Below are 16,706 nucleotides of genomic sequence, written 5' to 3'. Positions count from 1 at the left end.
GTCACTACCCATCCCGGGGCGTAGCAATGAGGCAATGGGCAAGCAACAAATCTGACAGGCCACTCCAAGGTGTTTATAAGCAGCACCATTTTCTGGGGTTCGGGGTCTTCCTCCTAATGAAGCAATAAAGCTTTGCTGCAGAAGAATCCGGTTGTCCGAGTGTGTTCTTGCTGGCGAGGCACAAGCTTGGGACATCCATCTTGCAAGAGGAGGGCAGTTGTTTGAATAAAAGTTATTTATTAAGAATCATGCATTTGTTACTCCATGATCACAAGACAGAAATCATACTCTTCATGTACCAAGAGGCTCAGGAATACCCAAGAACCTATACCTTCAAGACTACACTTATGAAACAACTCTATTTCGTATTCCACCATAGGAAACACTTTCCATGAATCCATGAGTTCTGAGTTAATTTACTAAAATAAGCATATATAGCATAGAAATATATCTACAGGGCAAACATCATTACTCTACCACCAGGAAGAACAGCTATTAGGATATTTTACAAAGAGCTTAGATAACTTCAAAGGGATTTCTCATATAGATGATATCTTTCAATTAAGTGTGACAGGAATAAATTCCAAGTGAATTTCTTTAAATGATTTCATCCTGATTACCAGAAAAGTCAAGTTGTCACATATGCAGTCTTCTCTATGCTTACCATTTAACACCAAGCACAACATGCTCATGTCTCTGTAGAATATGAACATTATACTAGGGAAGAATGTCCAAGGAAACAATATGTACTGGTTTTAATGATAATGGCCCCCATAGGCTTAGCTATTTGAATACTTGGACACCAGTTTTTGAATCTTCCTGGACGATTAGGAGACATGGCCTTGATGGAGTTGGTATGACTTTGGGGTGGGAGTTGGTATGTCAACAATGCTTCACAACTTTGGCCATGTGTTTATGGCTAGAGAGACATAAATGATGTAGCAGTAACAGTATTGGGGAATCTTCATCTGTGTTTAAATATAGCTGTTAAGCCATGGGCTTACCAAGGCTTCTTGGACGGTGGGAGTTGTCATTGCCTACAGTTTTGACATTGAATCTTGGATATTGCAAGATATTGAAATAGCCAGAACAATGGGATACTTGCCAAGGAGACCTTCAGAGAGCACAAGAGAGGAATATGTTGCAGTAAGGCAGAAATGGAAGGATGGTATCATCTAAGTAAGCCCTTTGACATCATGCATAAAGCTACAAGTTTTGAGGTGTACTATGCTGGATTTCAGTCTCTTTTTGCTCCAGAATTTCCTCACTATGCACTCATTCCTCCCTGTTGGAATGGTAAGGTATAGTATGGACCATTGCATGACGGAAGTATGTAATTGTCTTTTTGCTCTCACAAAAGGTTAGAATTAAAAGTCTGCTTTGAATCTCAGAAGAGACTTTTAAACAGTATTGAGACTGAAAGGCTTGGCACTTTGATGTTGGACTGGATGGATTGTGTATTGTGATATGGCTACAAGCCAATGTTGCCAGTTAGTAGAATGTAGTGGTTTGAATGAGAATGAGCCCTATAGGCTCATATATTTAAATGTGTGTTCCCCAATAGGTAGAACTGTTTGGGAAGGACTAAGGGATGTAGCCTTGTTAGAAGAGCTGTATATAGGATCAGAGACTTCCAAAGCCCAAACTAATCCCTTTATCTTCCTAGTGTTTGTGCATTATATGTAAACATTCAGCTGTTGCTGAAGCTTGTTTACATGATACCATAAACATGTATACATATATGCACTCCTATGTACACACAATATAAAACATTATCTGATTGAAAGACAGGTCTTTTTATTTAGGTTTTCTGTGTGTAACTGCTTTTATTGTATTCTTTACTTGGGCACTCCATATTTACTTGCACATATCAGGAGCTGCCCATTTCCTGCTGTCTTATTAAATTGTGAAGGTACTTCAGGCCTCAGTTCCATATGATTTTTCATCCAGTCCCAGGGCTATAAATACCATTAATGTAACCAAAACATTAATTTATTTAACTTTTCTCTTGGCTTGAGTTTGCTAGATCAGCCACTGACCTTATGCTGAAGGACATCCCTTATATTGAAGACATGACATAAAATCACAAATATGCATTCAAAAACACAAGAACAAATGTTTCATCCCCCACACCAAAGTTCTCTTTGTTGTTTTTCCAATATTTCCCATTTCATTTTATGTTACCATTTGTCTCTTTTGCTATAAAGTTCAAAGTACTAGAATTTTAAATAAGTCTTTCTTTGCTCTTAGCTACATTTAACAAGAGCCAAGCCTCCAGTTTTGTTCATATATAATACAACTTCTCTGAGTATTCTCTGATAACACCTGAGGACAAGAAACTCATTTATCTATAGTTGAACTATCCAAGTCACCTTTTCCTTTTGCCATATTTTCCTTATATGCCACATTGTTCCAAAGTAAAATATGTTCCTTCCAAAGGGTATTCTGAAGTCCTCAAGTGTTGTATATCAGTATATGACTTTATTTGGATAAAGTCATAGCAGTTATGATTAACTATGATGAGAACATATTGAAGTAGAGAGAGTCTTTCCAATATTAAATGGAAATACTAAGACACAGAACAAAAGCCATAAGAATGTAGAAGAAAATTGATTGAAATCATTTTCTTACATGCCTTGACTGAAGAGAGGGGCTGTTTGAAGCTTTGGAGAGAACCTTGTCTGACAACACATTGGTTCTAGAAACATGAAAGGATAAATTTATGTTGCGTTAAGTAACCTAGCATGTGTTGATTGGTACATTAGTTCTAAGAAACTGGGGTATGTGTCAATCATATTTGATTACTTTTCTGCTAAAAACACCCACCTATTTCTTGCTACCCTATCATGGCTGTCTGTACTCCAAGAGTTCATGTCTATCTTCTTGTACAAACCTCTTTTCATTCCTTTGTCTTTTACAGTCATTTTGTTCCAGCGTCTCGAGTTCATGAGTTGTGTTAAGGATGGGTATGTTGAGGTTGGGCACCACCAGAACATTTGTTCTCTCCATTTCTATTGTGGCTTCCTTTAATTCTGTCCATCTATTACAAAGAGAAGTTTCTTTGTTGAAGCCAAAAAGTTATGCTTATTTGATGGTGGAGGATACATATTTAAAATACAGCTGGAAAATATGTAGCTTTAATAAATGGTGACATAGGTTCCCCTCAAATATTCATGTTAACTCTGAACAAAGAAAATGCTGAGAATAGAAAAACACCCTATTCTAGAGGGATGAAAGTTCCTCCAAGCTATGCACTATAAAATGGTTAGCCCTGAAATAATACAAATAAAAGTAACAGTGTGGGTGTTAAGTAGACTGTACTTACCTATATTTATGAGTTTGGAGTGTGTGTGTGTGTGAGTGTGTGACAACAGTTAAAGCAAAGAGGCAAGAACATGAATTTGAGGGGGAAATGAGGTTACAAGGAGGGTTTGAAAGGAAGAATGGGAAAGGGAAATGCTGTAATTATATTAAAATATAAAATATTAAATGTCTGCTAATAAAAATTATTACATGTTCCAATATAACAATTTAGATAGGCAGCAGACTACCCAAATATATGATGTTCAAACCCCAGCTTGATACAGAAAAACAGAAAGAAGAAACAAATTGTATAATGTACATTTTTTCTTAATTTTCATAAATTCCCTAATGACTTATATGGCTAGAACATCTCCCACTTTTTAATTACAGTCATATGAATATATTTTTATACTTAGTATAATAAAATACAAGTTTGAGCTCATCAATCATTAATACAGAAAAGTTTAGAGTATATTGTTTAAAAATTTTAACAATCATTAATATTTTAGTTTGTGTCTCTTTGAAGGAACTATTTCCAGCACATGTCCATTTCCTTCTACCATTTTATTCTTATTCTGAAACTAGGCTTTGCCACCAAACAGCATATATTTGAATTGAAGATCTGCTAACTGATAATGATGTAGGCATGACTAAGTTAAGTTAATTTCGACTTCTGATTGTCTTTATGAAGTCCTTCAAGAATTTGGTTGAGTGAGTTATGATCTGCTAACCACATAAATCTATGTATAATAAGAGAATAAACTCAGAGCTTAGAATTACTATATAACATGTAGTCTTGCTGTTTTTAATCAAAAGTACATACATTGGCTTATTATAACTATTGACTTCAACTAAGCTATTATTATTCCTTCTATACTATAAATTATGCCAAATAGTTTCATGGCGAATTAGAATGTAAACAACAAGTGTGTTCCTATTCCTTCAGTGAATTCATTGTGTTTATTGGAAAATTCATTGGAAAAGGTGTTGCTCTTTTCTGTGTTGGTAAATACACAGATGACAACCCCACATACTTGCAGATCAACCATGAATAAGCATGTCCCTGAGGCATGGGACTCGCCAGAAAGGGTCCTCTGTCTATTAGCTTGAAGGATGTGTATTGATAACATTGCCTGGAAAGATTCATTGCTGCAGCTAGAACTGCTGCTGGTTTCGAGCAGTTTTGATCACACTGTATCATGTGTTCACTCTCTTTCCTTGAGAATGTAGTCTACTTGTTAAGGAGAGCCACAGGTACTCCAGCTGCTGGTTCAGAAAGTCAAGCCTTATGTATGATTTGCTCATCCTGTTTTGACATAGAACTAGTTCAGTTGTTATGGAAAACCCCTAAGGGAAAGATTTTACAAAATGGTTTTATAACCTTTTCATGTAGACAAATGTTAAGTCCCATTTTTTATACCCTTTGGCATTTTTACACCCTCTGTTACATAAAATAGGCCATTCAGAAAAATCCCATGGTAAAACTTTTGCCATAAAGTACATTAAAAGTTGAGGCTTTTAGGCCCATAATTTAATCAGAAAACAGATGAATGTAGTCAGTTTGTATTTTTAAAAAATTTTGGTTAAATGAATGTGTATATATCTGAGTGTGGGCTTACGCTTTCAAATATAGAGCCTGAGGATTTCAGAGGCTTATGATATCCTTGGAACTGAAGTCACAATGGTGAGCCCTTGATGTCAGTTCTTGGGAACAAACTTAAGTCCTCTGTATGAGAAGCACACACTTTTAACTGCACATTCATCTCTCCAGCTCAGGCATAATGATTTTCATGCTCAACTTTTTGTTTGCTTGGTTTTTTGGTTTTTGGTTTTTGTTGTTGTTGTTGTTGTTTTCAAGACAGGGTTTCTCTGTATAGCCCTGGCTGTCCTAGAACTCACTTTGTAGACCAGGCTGGCCTCGAACTCAGAAATTCACCTGCCTCTGCCTCTGCTGGGATTAAAGGCATGCACCACCATCACCCTGCTTCATGCTCAGCTTTTAAATGTTTAAAAACAATACACTTGGCCATTGCGGTGAAAATTACTGCATAGTTCATTGGGAGGTAGGAAGGGCTTCATGCTCATTAGACACTAAAAGGCAGCATGTCACTCAAATATGTTCTAGAGACCACTTGTCATGCTATAGGACTTTCTCAGAACCATAGTCTAGAAGGATGCTAGAATTCTGTGGATCTCAGCCAGAAAACAAACTAAAACAATATATATTGTAGCATATGTAAACTGTTTGAATGTATATGCAGAATAATGTTCAGTGCTACATATAGCTAACTGTATGTTATTATAATAAAGGTCATATTTTCTATGGGTTTTAGGCTTCAGAATACTCTCTAACCTGATTCTGAGTTTAACCTAATTTTATTGTGGAACTGCCAGACATTGTTGATTTATTTAAATATACAAAAAAATATCCTTTTAGAAATAATAAAGTATCTATGAATAATACTTTGTCATATGGATGTTACACCATTCAGAGAATATCAATTAATATGTAAAAGTATTTTATTTTTGAAAAAAAATCTACATTTAGACAAAATGGCTACTCTATCGTCCAAGCTAACCTTGAACATATGATCCTTCTTCCTTAGAGATGCACTGGTATTAATTATTCAAATACTAAACTCTTTTCATGGGTTGAGCATGATTTTTTTTTTTTTTTTTTTTTTTTTTTTTGGTTTTTCGAGACAGGGTTTCTCTGTATAGCCCTGGCTGTCCTGGAACTCACTTTGTAGACCAGGCTGGCCTCGAACTTAGAAATCCGCCTGCCTCTGCCTCCCAAGTGCTGGGATTAAAGGCGTGCGCCACCATGCCCGGCTGAGCATGATTTATGAATAAAAAATTTTCTCCGCTACTCAGTTTATATTCTGATAGAAAATGAATTATATAAAAATTTATATACCAGTTTAGAAAAACATTCATCTGCAAAAATAAAAATATCAGGAGAATACTAGATATGTTGGGCATTAATATTTTCAATATAAGAATTAGAATTCCGCAACTAGGGAAAGGGAAGAAGAACAAGGCATTTTTAGTTTTGAGAAAAACATTTTGTAAGAGAAATAATCAATATAAGTATTTGGGTGGTAGAATTCTTGAATGATCAAGGAAGGTCAAGGAGGACATTGTGGCTAGAACAATGAAAGGAACACTAGAAAGTTTTCTGGTGAAACATGGATGAAACTAGGAAATATCATCCTGATTGAGGTAGCCCAGTCACAAATGAACACACATGGTATGCACTCACTGTTAAGTGGATAGCCCAAAAGTTCAGAATACCCACAATACCACTCAGACCACATGAAGTTCAAGAGGAAGGAAGACTAAAGTGTGGATGCTTCAGTCCTTTCTAGAAGGTGGAGCAAAATACTCACAGGAGGGAGTGTTAGGGACTTGGGAAGAAGAGAGGAAGAGGGGCAGGATCAGATATGGGAGGAGACAGGTGTGATATACAGAGAGTCAGAAAATTGAACAGATATGTGTAGCAATGGGTAATGGGGAACTGAGGGTTGCCACAAGAAAGTCCCAGATGCCAGGAAAAAAGGAGGACCCCAGGACCCAACAGGGATGACATTAGCTAAAATACCCAACAAAGAGGATGAGAACCTGTAGAGACTATATCCAGAGATTAGACAAGACCATCTGTTGGGGGATGAGGCCATCTACTCATCTCCAAGTTTTTAACCTAGAATTGCTCCTTTCCAAAGGAAATACAGGGCCAAAGTATGAGGCAGAGACTGAAGGAAAGGCAACCCAGAGACTGCCCAACCTGGGGATCCATCCCATATACCTACACCAAACCCTGACACTACGGCGGATGCCAAGAAGTGCTTGCTGACAGGAGCCTAACATGTCTCTTTAAAGGCTCTGACAGAGCCTGATAAATACAGATACGGATGCTCTCAACCAACCATTGGACTGATCATGGGGACCCCAACAGAGTTAGGGGAAGGAATGAAGGAGTTTGCAACCCCAAAGGAAAAACAACATCAACCAACCATACACCACCCACCCCGAGCTCCCAGAGGCTAAGCCTTCAACTGAACAGTAAACATGGAGGAACCCATGGCATATGTAGCAGAGGGTGACATTATCTGGCATCAATGTCAGGTGAAGCTCTGTGAAGGCTCAATGCCCCAGTGTTGGGGAATGTCAGGACAAGGAAGCTGGAATGCGTGGGTGGAGGGAGCACCCTTATAGAAGCAGGATGAGGGGGTATGGGATAGGGTTTTCCTGAGGGGAAACCGGGAAAGGGGATAACATTTGAAATGTAAATTAAGAAAATATCCAATAAAAATAAAATAAAAAGGAAAGACACATACACACAGACACACACACACACAGAGAGAGAGAGAGAGAGAGAGAGAGAGAGAGAGAGAGAGAGAGAGAGAGAGAGAGAGAGAGAGTTTTCAGTTGTTACTCTGTAGCAGTGTTGTTTATTGGTAGAGTACTTGCAAAAGATTTGCAAAAGAACTTTGCGTGATCATAAGAGCACAAATGAAATTTAGAATGAGAAAAACCAAAACCAAAAGGAAATTGGCTTCTATTTGAGTATTAGAACCAAGAAAGGATACGGGTTAAGTTGTATTTTCTAAAAGGCTCCCTAAACTCTATGAATAAAGAATGGGTTATGTTGAAGCTATGAGTAGATGCAAGGGCATAGCAGACACAATTAACTTTCAGCTCTCAACACTAGACAGATAAAAGAATAAATATATACACATGTATAATTAATTAGTGATAAACTGAGGAAGATTATTTTATTATAAATATTTAAAGTGTGAATTGCCCAAAGTTGTACATCTACTATTTATTTGTTTCAAATAATTGCCTAAACAATCCTAAAACTAGTAAACATGTATAAAAGGAACTCTTTACTCCTTAACAAATTATTTTTTACTGAAAATTATGCAACATTCATTCCAAAATTTCCATATTTTGAGTTTTGTAGACCACTTCTATATTTATATTTTTCATAATATTTTTATCCCTGAGTTTTACTTCAGGAAGAGTGACTTTGTACCTCTTATGAATTTTTTGCACTTTTGAAGAGGCATGGATTAAATAGCTAAATATTTCTCTTTTTTTCTAGTTTGTAAAGTGAAAAATCAGCATGAAATATAAATGTAACATACAAACTATTATATATGTATATATAATTGAAGATATACAGAAATGCATCTTAATAAGACTTTTTCCATTAAGACTGTCGATATTTGATCTTTTTGATATCTTTATGTGAACTTATATATAAGACCATGTAGTTGATGAGTTCAATTGTAATACAGGTTGGCCAGCTCTCAGTTTAAAACAAATCATAAAGACGAATTAAATTCCACTTACAGAGATTGTTGTGAGGAGCATAATTGACCATAAAGTTACACAGTCCTTTGCAACATTCATCTCTCTTCAAGAGCCTTGTGCATCTGTGAATTTTATTTGCAGATACAACTTTTGTTTTAGAAATGAAAGAATTCTTCAGGAAAATTTCATATATGAGGTTCATATTTATTTTTCATGGGAATATGTAAATATTAAAAGAAAGTTAAAACAAGCCACTGATTTCTATTATCGAGTAATATGATTTATTTTAAGGAATAATCCAGACTCTATTAATTTAAAAGAAGAAGTACTCATTAAAATTATTTTGTAGAAACCCTTTTTTTTACATCTTCCTTATTACACTGTTTTTGGAAAATCTCAGCCACATCTCTTGGCAAAGATGATAGCGTTTCCCTGGGATACAGAATTTCTAATAGAATAATTGGATAAAATACCCAAATATTCTCACCTGTCTCACCTGATCCTTACATGCTTTCAGTACAGAACATAGTCCTTTATCATCCCATAATATCTCTGGAATTGAGTTTAGCACCTGATATTCTCCATACATCTCTGAAACCTATGAGTTATCAATCATTCACTTGCCCTTTTATTTAACTGACAACATTTCAAATGCTTTCACCATTGGTACTTTGCAGGGTTCATGATTATCTTTTAAGGCTCAAGAGCTACAGCACTTCATGGGGAAGACAGCCTAAGCTCTAGACAGTATGCCACATCTCTTCTCAATTTCTCACTAAGTCATCACTGGATTTCACACCCACTCTAGGGCTGACTTGTATCTCAATTTCATCATTTCACTAAGTCCAGCCTCACTTTCAGGAAGAGTGCTTACTTTTTGTTCTATGTCCAAACACAATTTGTTGCCCCCTTTTATTTATATTTTATTTTATTTTTCACAGAACATCCGTCCTCTTGAATTTCATTAGATAAGTTCAGCTTTTTTTACATATAACTCTCACACTTCATTAGCTTTTAATTAATTAATTTATTTATTTATTCACTTACTTATTTAGCATATCAAACTGCCTGCCTATTATATGATACTCCCTTTTCATTTTATAGTGGAGGACTTTTTTCATTCATTTATTTCATTCATTCAGCCTTAGAAACACAATTTATGACATCTAAATGCCATTGCATTATTTTATGCTAATCAGGTAAAAATAGTTGTTAGGCAAATATCAAACTTATGTTTCAAAATATTATCTTTGTGCACTGTAAACTTCTTTACTTTTTTAAGTAAAAAAGAAATATAGTCAAGTTAATTGAGATAGTTTCTTCTTCTTCTTCTTCTTCTTCTTCTTCTTCTTCTTCTTCTTCTTCTTCTTCTTCTTCTTCTTCTTCTTCTTCTCCTTCTCCTCCTCCTCCTCCTCCTCCTCCTCCTCCTCCTCCTCCTCCTCCTCCTCCTCCTCCTCCTTCTTCTTCTTCTTCTTCTTCTTCTTCTTCTTCTTCTTCTTCTTCTTCTTCTTCTTCACAATACAACCTTAAAAATTAGGTAGATGGAAGAGTTAAGGGAAGAGCTGAATTAGCTGAAGGGGATTGCAACCCCATAGGAAGAACAGCAATATCAACTAAGCATACTTCTCAGAGTTCTCAGGGACTAAACCACCACCTAAAGGGTATATATGGGCCAGTCCATGGCTCCTGCTACACATATAGCAGAAGACTGTCTTATGTGGCATCACTGGGAGGGGAGGCGCTCAGTCCTGTGAAGGCATAATGCCTCACAGAAGTGAGATACTAGAGGGGTGAGGTGGGAGTGGGTGGATGGGTTGGGGAGCACCCTCTTAGAGGCAAAAGGGAGGGTGAGGAGGTGGATTTTTGGTGGAATGGGAGACCAGGAAGGGGGATAACATTTGAAATGTAAACATATAAAATAGCTAATAAATTAAAAATAGGTAGAAGATTAATATTTAAATCTCTGGAAAATCTAAGAAAAATAACTGAGTCCCCAAAGGAAATGAAACCTTATTTTTTTCTATCAAATATATAAAGAGCTGCTTATTTTGCATAAATGACTGACAATCCTCTAACCTAAGATCCTCTACTTCAATAAGGTTGTATAACCAAACTCACGAAGTATAAGTCATGAAGGACAAGTTCAGACTTGTGTGAGGTTCCAAAATTAATTATAATCTGAATTTTAAAGTAAGTGGCAGTTTAAGCTACCCTTTCTTTCACCTGAAATTAAGAGGGCTGACAGTTCCCCACTCTGTCTACTAAATGTGCTCCTCTTAGTTGGAAGAAGCAGTGACATGCACAGGTTTGTGCAATTTTCATGGACCCTTATAATTTGGTACTTCCTAAAGCTTCGTAGAAACAAGTCACTCTAAGAACTGTGTGAGTACAGTCATTTTACTTTCCTAAATTTACTTAGTAAATGAAGCTTTGCAAGTTCTATAAAGGTTTAGCAAAGGTGTGTTTTTTTAGGGCCTTGCTGATTCTTCCATTAGTCTTGATTCACCACAGAGAGGATTGCATATCTCTCAGCTTACAGAATGAAATTCAATTGCTTAGGCTGCACTTTCTGCTGTGTCCTGAGTTGCCTGCCTTTGTGCTTATAATACTGTTATCCATAGAGACTTATCTTTCACACTAAAAACAAGGAGAGGTTTAATGAACATTTACATTGCAGAAGTAAATATTTTACAAAATACATGTAGCTTGGCATTTTACATTTTTACAAGTTCTATGATTAAAGGAAAAAATAAGTATTGCCTCAGATCACAATAAATAACCTTAACCAGAAACAGAAAACGAACGCTTATATTATTATTCAATTCTTTGAACACATTGATTTTGAAATAATCTTTTTTTTTTTTAACTTGGCACAAACTTTCTTTAAACATCTTGAGGTAAGAGGAAGTAGTTTATAAACTCCCACTTATATTTGTAATCAGCCTTAGTGTGTCAGTCCTTATTGCCATGTTTGACATGAAATGGTACAGATACAAATACTATGCAGTGTTCAGTTTTAAACTATTAAAGACATGAGTAATTTCATATTTTCTAGAACTATTATTCATTTCTTAATTCCACCCTTTGGTACAAAACCAAAATTTTTCATGTATATTTCTTTTTTATTAGATATTTTCTTTATTTACATTTCAAATGCTATCCCCTTTCCTGGTTTCCCCTATGAAAACACCCTATATCCTGCCCCCTCCCGCTGCTCACCAACCCACCTACTCTCACTCCTGCTTCCTGGCGCTGGCATTCTCCTATACTGGAGCATAGAACATTCACAGGACAAAGGGCCTCTCCTCCCATTGATGATCGACTAGACCATCCTCTGCTACATATGCAGCTGGAGCCATGAGTCCCACCATTTGTTTTGTTGTTGTTGTTGGTGGTGGTGGTGGGTTTTTTTGGGGGGAGTTGGTGGTCTAGTCCCATGGAGCTCTGGGGGTATTGGTTAGTTCATATTGTTGTTCCTCTTATGGGGCTGGGAACACCTTCAGCTTCTTGGGTACTTTCTCTATCTCCTTCATTGGAGCTAGAATGGCTGTGAGCATCAACTTCTATATTTGTTAGGCACTGTCATAGCCCCACAGGAGACAGCTATATCAGGCTCCTGTCAGCAAGCCCATGTATATTAAAAAAAATGTACTAATAAGAATGACTGCAGCTCTCCTATGGGGTATACATACACACCACCAGAACTACCTCCATTTCACTGAGCATTTCACTGAGAATTCCACAGTCACACATAATTTATTGTAAACCACCATGTCTTTATTCTTCTAACTAAGCACATTGAAACTCAAGTGACAACATAAAGCAGCAAGCTAAATAAAACCTAAGATCTCACAATCAATGCCAAAGCCTTTTTATTTGATATCACCTAAGCAATAGTTTTAACATATTTTGGTTGTAATTGGATAATTATCCTATTTCATAATTAAGAAAATTGAGCAGAGAAATCAAGTTGCATAAAGAGATAGTACTCCATAGAATAGGAAACCCACAATTATGATCGCTAATGTGATACCAACATTTTTACACTCAGTTTACTTTATTGCCTACATGTAATAAAATTGACTGTTGTGACACAAAATAGATTTATAGAAGTTAGCTTGCTACATGTATTCTATATTTCCTACAATTTCTTTTCATCATGATGGATTAGGAATGAACACTTATGCATTGTTAGTGTTGAAACGATCAGTTGGTCTTAAAGATCTGAAAAGTATTCACAAAAAGCACTGGCATTCTAAATACAAAGAAACATTGTCAAGTAAGGAATTGCAGATTTGACAATTTATAGTGTTAAGTAGTATAGAAACTATAAGAGAAGTCACGGGTGCTTAAAATTTATTTTTAAGGTATTGTGCTGATTTATTATTTAGGCAGCTTGAAGGACTTTAAAGCAGCTTATCTAAACATATTGTAGAAAATATCATTGCATGTTGTATACTATACCAAGACACTTCTTTAAATATGCAAATAAGTTTGATAACAAATTAAATTATAAAAAGAGAAAAACTTGAATTTGGAGTTTTCATCATCATTTCTAAATTTTATTACCTTTCTATGGCCATGGGATCATCGAGACTTGTACCACTGAACCACGTACCACTTGTAAATCTTTGATGAAATTTTTTTCTTCACTTTGTGTTAAATGTTTCCCGATATTCAACTGTAAACTCAATTTACCAAAGGCACTATTGATACCTAGATATTCAACCTTTTAATGACAATAACTATTAAGTTGTTCACAATCATCAGTTCTCAGTGTATTTGACAATGGTGTTTTAACTATTGTATAATTTATGATATAATCTATTATTTTATATCTGTTCATTTTTATATTATTATTTTTATTGGATATTTTATTTATTTACATTTCAAAAGGTATTCCCTTTACTGGTTTCCCCTCTGGAAATCAATCCCCTATCCTATCACCATCCTTCTGCTTCTATGAGGGTGCTTCCCAACCCACCCTCCCAACCCTGCCTCCACCTCCTGGCATTTGCCTACACTGGGGCTTCAAGCCTTTACAGGACCAAGAAACTCTCTTCCAGTTGAAGTCCTACAAGGCCATCCTCTGCTACATATGCTGCTGGAGCCATGGGTCCCTTCATGTGTACACTTTGGTTGGTGGTTTAGTTTCTATAAGCTCTGGCAGGTCTGGTTGGTTGAAATTATCCTTCTTCCTATGGGGTTGCAAACCCCTTCAGCTCCTTCAGTACTTTAACTCTTCCATGGGGAACCCAGTGCTCATTCCAATGGTTGTCTATGAGCATCTACCTCTATATTTGTCAGGTACTACATTTTATATGAACAACAAATAATTATTTGATTACATTTATTCATGCTGAAAATAACATATGTGAGATGAAGATCTGTAAATCAGTAATATGTAAAATTCTAGGATTTTTCTATTTCATCATGGAGATGAGGAGTTGGGAAAGAAGTTCCATCTCTAGCTAATGAGTTATTAATAGGCAATTGACAGCTGCTTAGAAGGGTATTCAATTTCCTACATTGCAGCTCCTGGTAGGTAAATCGAACTGAAGTTAAGTCTAGGCATCCATAAGTATATGAGTAACATAAACTTTTCTTGATATATTAAAACATAGGTGAGTTTGTAATCTCATCAGCAATGGAGGAGTGTTCCTCTTTCCCCAAATATCCTTGCTATCATCTGCTCTTATCTGAGTCTTAGACATTCTGACTGGTGTGAGGTGGTCTCTCAGGGTTATTTTGATTTGCATTTCCCTGATGACTAAGGATGCTTAACATTCATTTAGGTGCTTCTTGGTCATTCAATATTCCTCAGCTGAAAATTCTTTGTGTATTTCTGTACCCCATTTTAATAGGGTTATTTGATTCTCTGGCATCTAACTTCTTGAGTTCTTTGTATATATTGGATACTAGCCCTCAATAAGACATGTGTGTGATGGTTTGTATATCCTTGGACCAGGGAGTGGCACTATCTGAAGGTGTGGCCTTGTTGGAATAGATGTGACCTGGTTAGAATGGATGTGTCACTGTGGGTGTGTGTATAAGATGCTCACCCTAGTTGCCTGGAAGTCAGTCTTCCACTAGCAGCCTTTAGATGAAGACATAGAACTCTCAGCTCCTGCTGCGCCATGCCTGCCTGGATACTGCCATGCTCCCACCTTGATGATAATGGACTGAACCTCTGAACCTGTAAGCCAGCCCCAATTAAATGTTGTTTTTTATAAGACTTGCCTTGGTCATGGTGTCTGTTCACAGCAGTAAAACCCTAACTAAGACACTGCTAGTTAAAGATCTTTTCTCAATCTTGGTTGTCATTTTGTCCAATTGAGAGTGTCCTTTGCCTTACAGAAACTTTGCAATTTTATGAGATCCTATTTGTCTATTGTTAATCTTATACAATAAGCCATTGGTGTTCTGTTCAGGAACTTTACTCCAGTGCCCATGTGTTTGAGACTCTTCCCTGCTTTCTCTTCTATTAGTTTCAGTGTATCTGGTTTTATGTGCAGGTCTTTGATCGAATTGGATTTGAGCTTTGTACAAGGAGAGAAGAATGGATCTATTTGCATTCGTCTACATGCTGACTGATTGTTGAACCAGCACCATTTGTTGAATATTTTTTTTCCACTGCATGGTGTTAGCTCCTTTGTCAAAGATCAAGTGACTATAGATATGTAGGTTCATTTCTGGGTCTCAATTCTATTTAATTGATCTTCCTGACTGTTTCTGTACCAAAACCATGAAGTTTTTATCACTATTGCTCTGGAATAGAGCTTGAGCTTCTGGTGATTCCCTTTGAGTCCTGAGAGTCTCTCATCCATTCTTCTTTCATAGGACATCTGGGATATTTCCAGCTTCTGTCTATCACAAATAAGGCCACTATGAACATAGTGGAATATGTGCCCCTGTGGCATGGTGGGGCATCCTTGGGGTATATTCCAAACATACCCAAATATATAGCTGGGTCTTCAGGTAGATCTATTTCCAATTTTCTGAGGAACCTCCAGATTGATTTATAAAGTGGTTATACCAGTTTACAATCCCACTAGCAAAAAAAAAAAAAGATTAAAAAAAAAAAAAAAAAGAAAGTGTTCTTCTTTCTCCACATCCTCTCCAACATGTGTTGTCACCTGAGGTTTTGATTTTAGCCATTCTCATTGGTGTAAGGTGGAATCTTGTGGTCATTTTGATTTGTATTAGTCTGATCAATAAGGACATTTCTTTAGGTGCTTCTCAGCTATTCAAAATTCCTCAGTTGTGAAATATCGGTTAAGACCTATACCCCATTTTTTGATTGAGTTGTTTGTGTGTTTGTTTGTTTGTTTGTTTTGATATTAGCTTCTTGAGCTCTTTATATATTTTGCATATTATCCCTCTATCTGATGTGGGGTTAGTGAAGATTTTTTTCCCCAATCTGTAGGTTGCCGATTTGTCTTATTGACCATGTCCTTTTTTTATAGAAGTTTTCCAGTTTTATGAGGTCCCATTTATTAATTATTGATCTTAGAGCATGAGCCAGTGGAATTCTGTTTAAGAAATTTCCCTTTGTGCCAATGAGTTTGAGGCTCTTTCCCACTTTCTCTTCTATTAAGTTCAGTCTATCTGGTTTTATGTTGAGGTCCTTGATCCACTTTGACTTGAGCTTTGTGCAAGGTGAAAAATATGGCATGAGCCAGTGGAATTCTGTTTAAGAAATTTCCCTTTGTGCCAATGAGTTTGAGGCTCTTTCCCACTTTCTCTTCTATTAAGTTCAGTCTATCTGGTTTTATGTTGAGGTCCTTGATCCACTTTGACTTGAGCTTTGTGCAAGGTGAAAAATATGGGTCTATTTTCATTTTTCTACATACATAAAGCCAGTTAGACCAGCACTATTTATTGAAGATGTTTTCTTTTTTTCATTGTATAATTTTGGCCTCTTTGTCAAAGACCAAGTGGCTTTAAGTGTGTGGTTTTACTTCTGGTTCTTAAATTCTATTCCATTGATCCACATGTGTGTCTTTGTACTAATACCATGCAGTTTTTATTACTATTGCTCTGTAGTAAAGCTTGAGGTCAGTGATGGTGATTCCCTTAGCTGA

Source organism: Mus caroli, unplaced genomic scaffold, assembly GCF_978045245.1.
Source record: "Mus caroli unplaced genomic scaffold, Mus_caroli_1 scaffold_4, whole genome shotgun sequence".
Lineage (NCBI taxonomy): Eukaryota > Metazoa > Chordata > Mammalia > Rodentia > Muridae > Mus > Mus caroli.
This window is presented reverse-complemented; position numbering follows the sequence as displayed.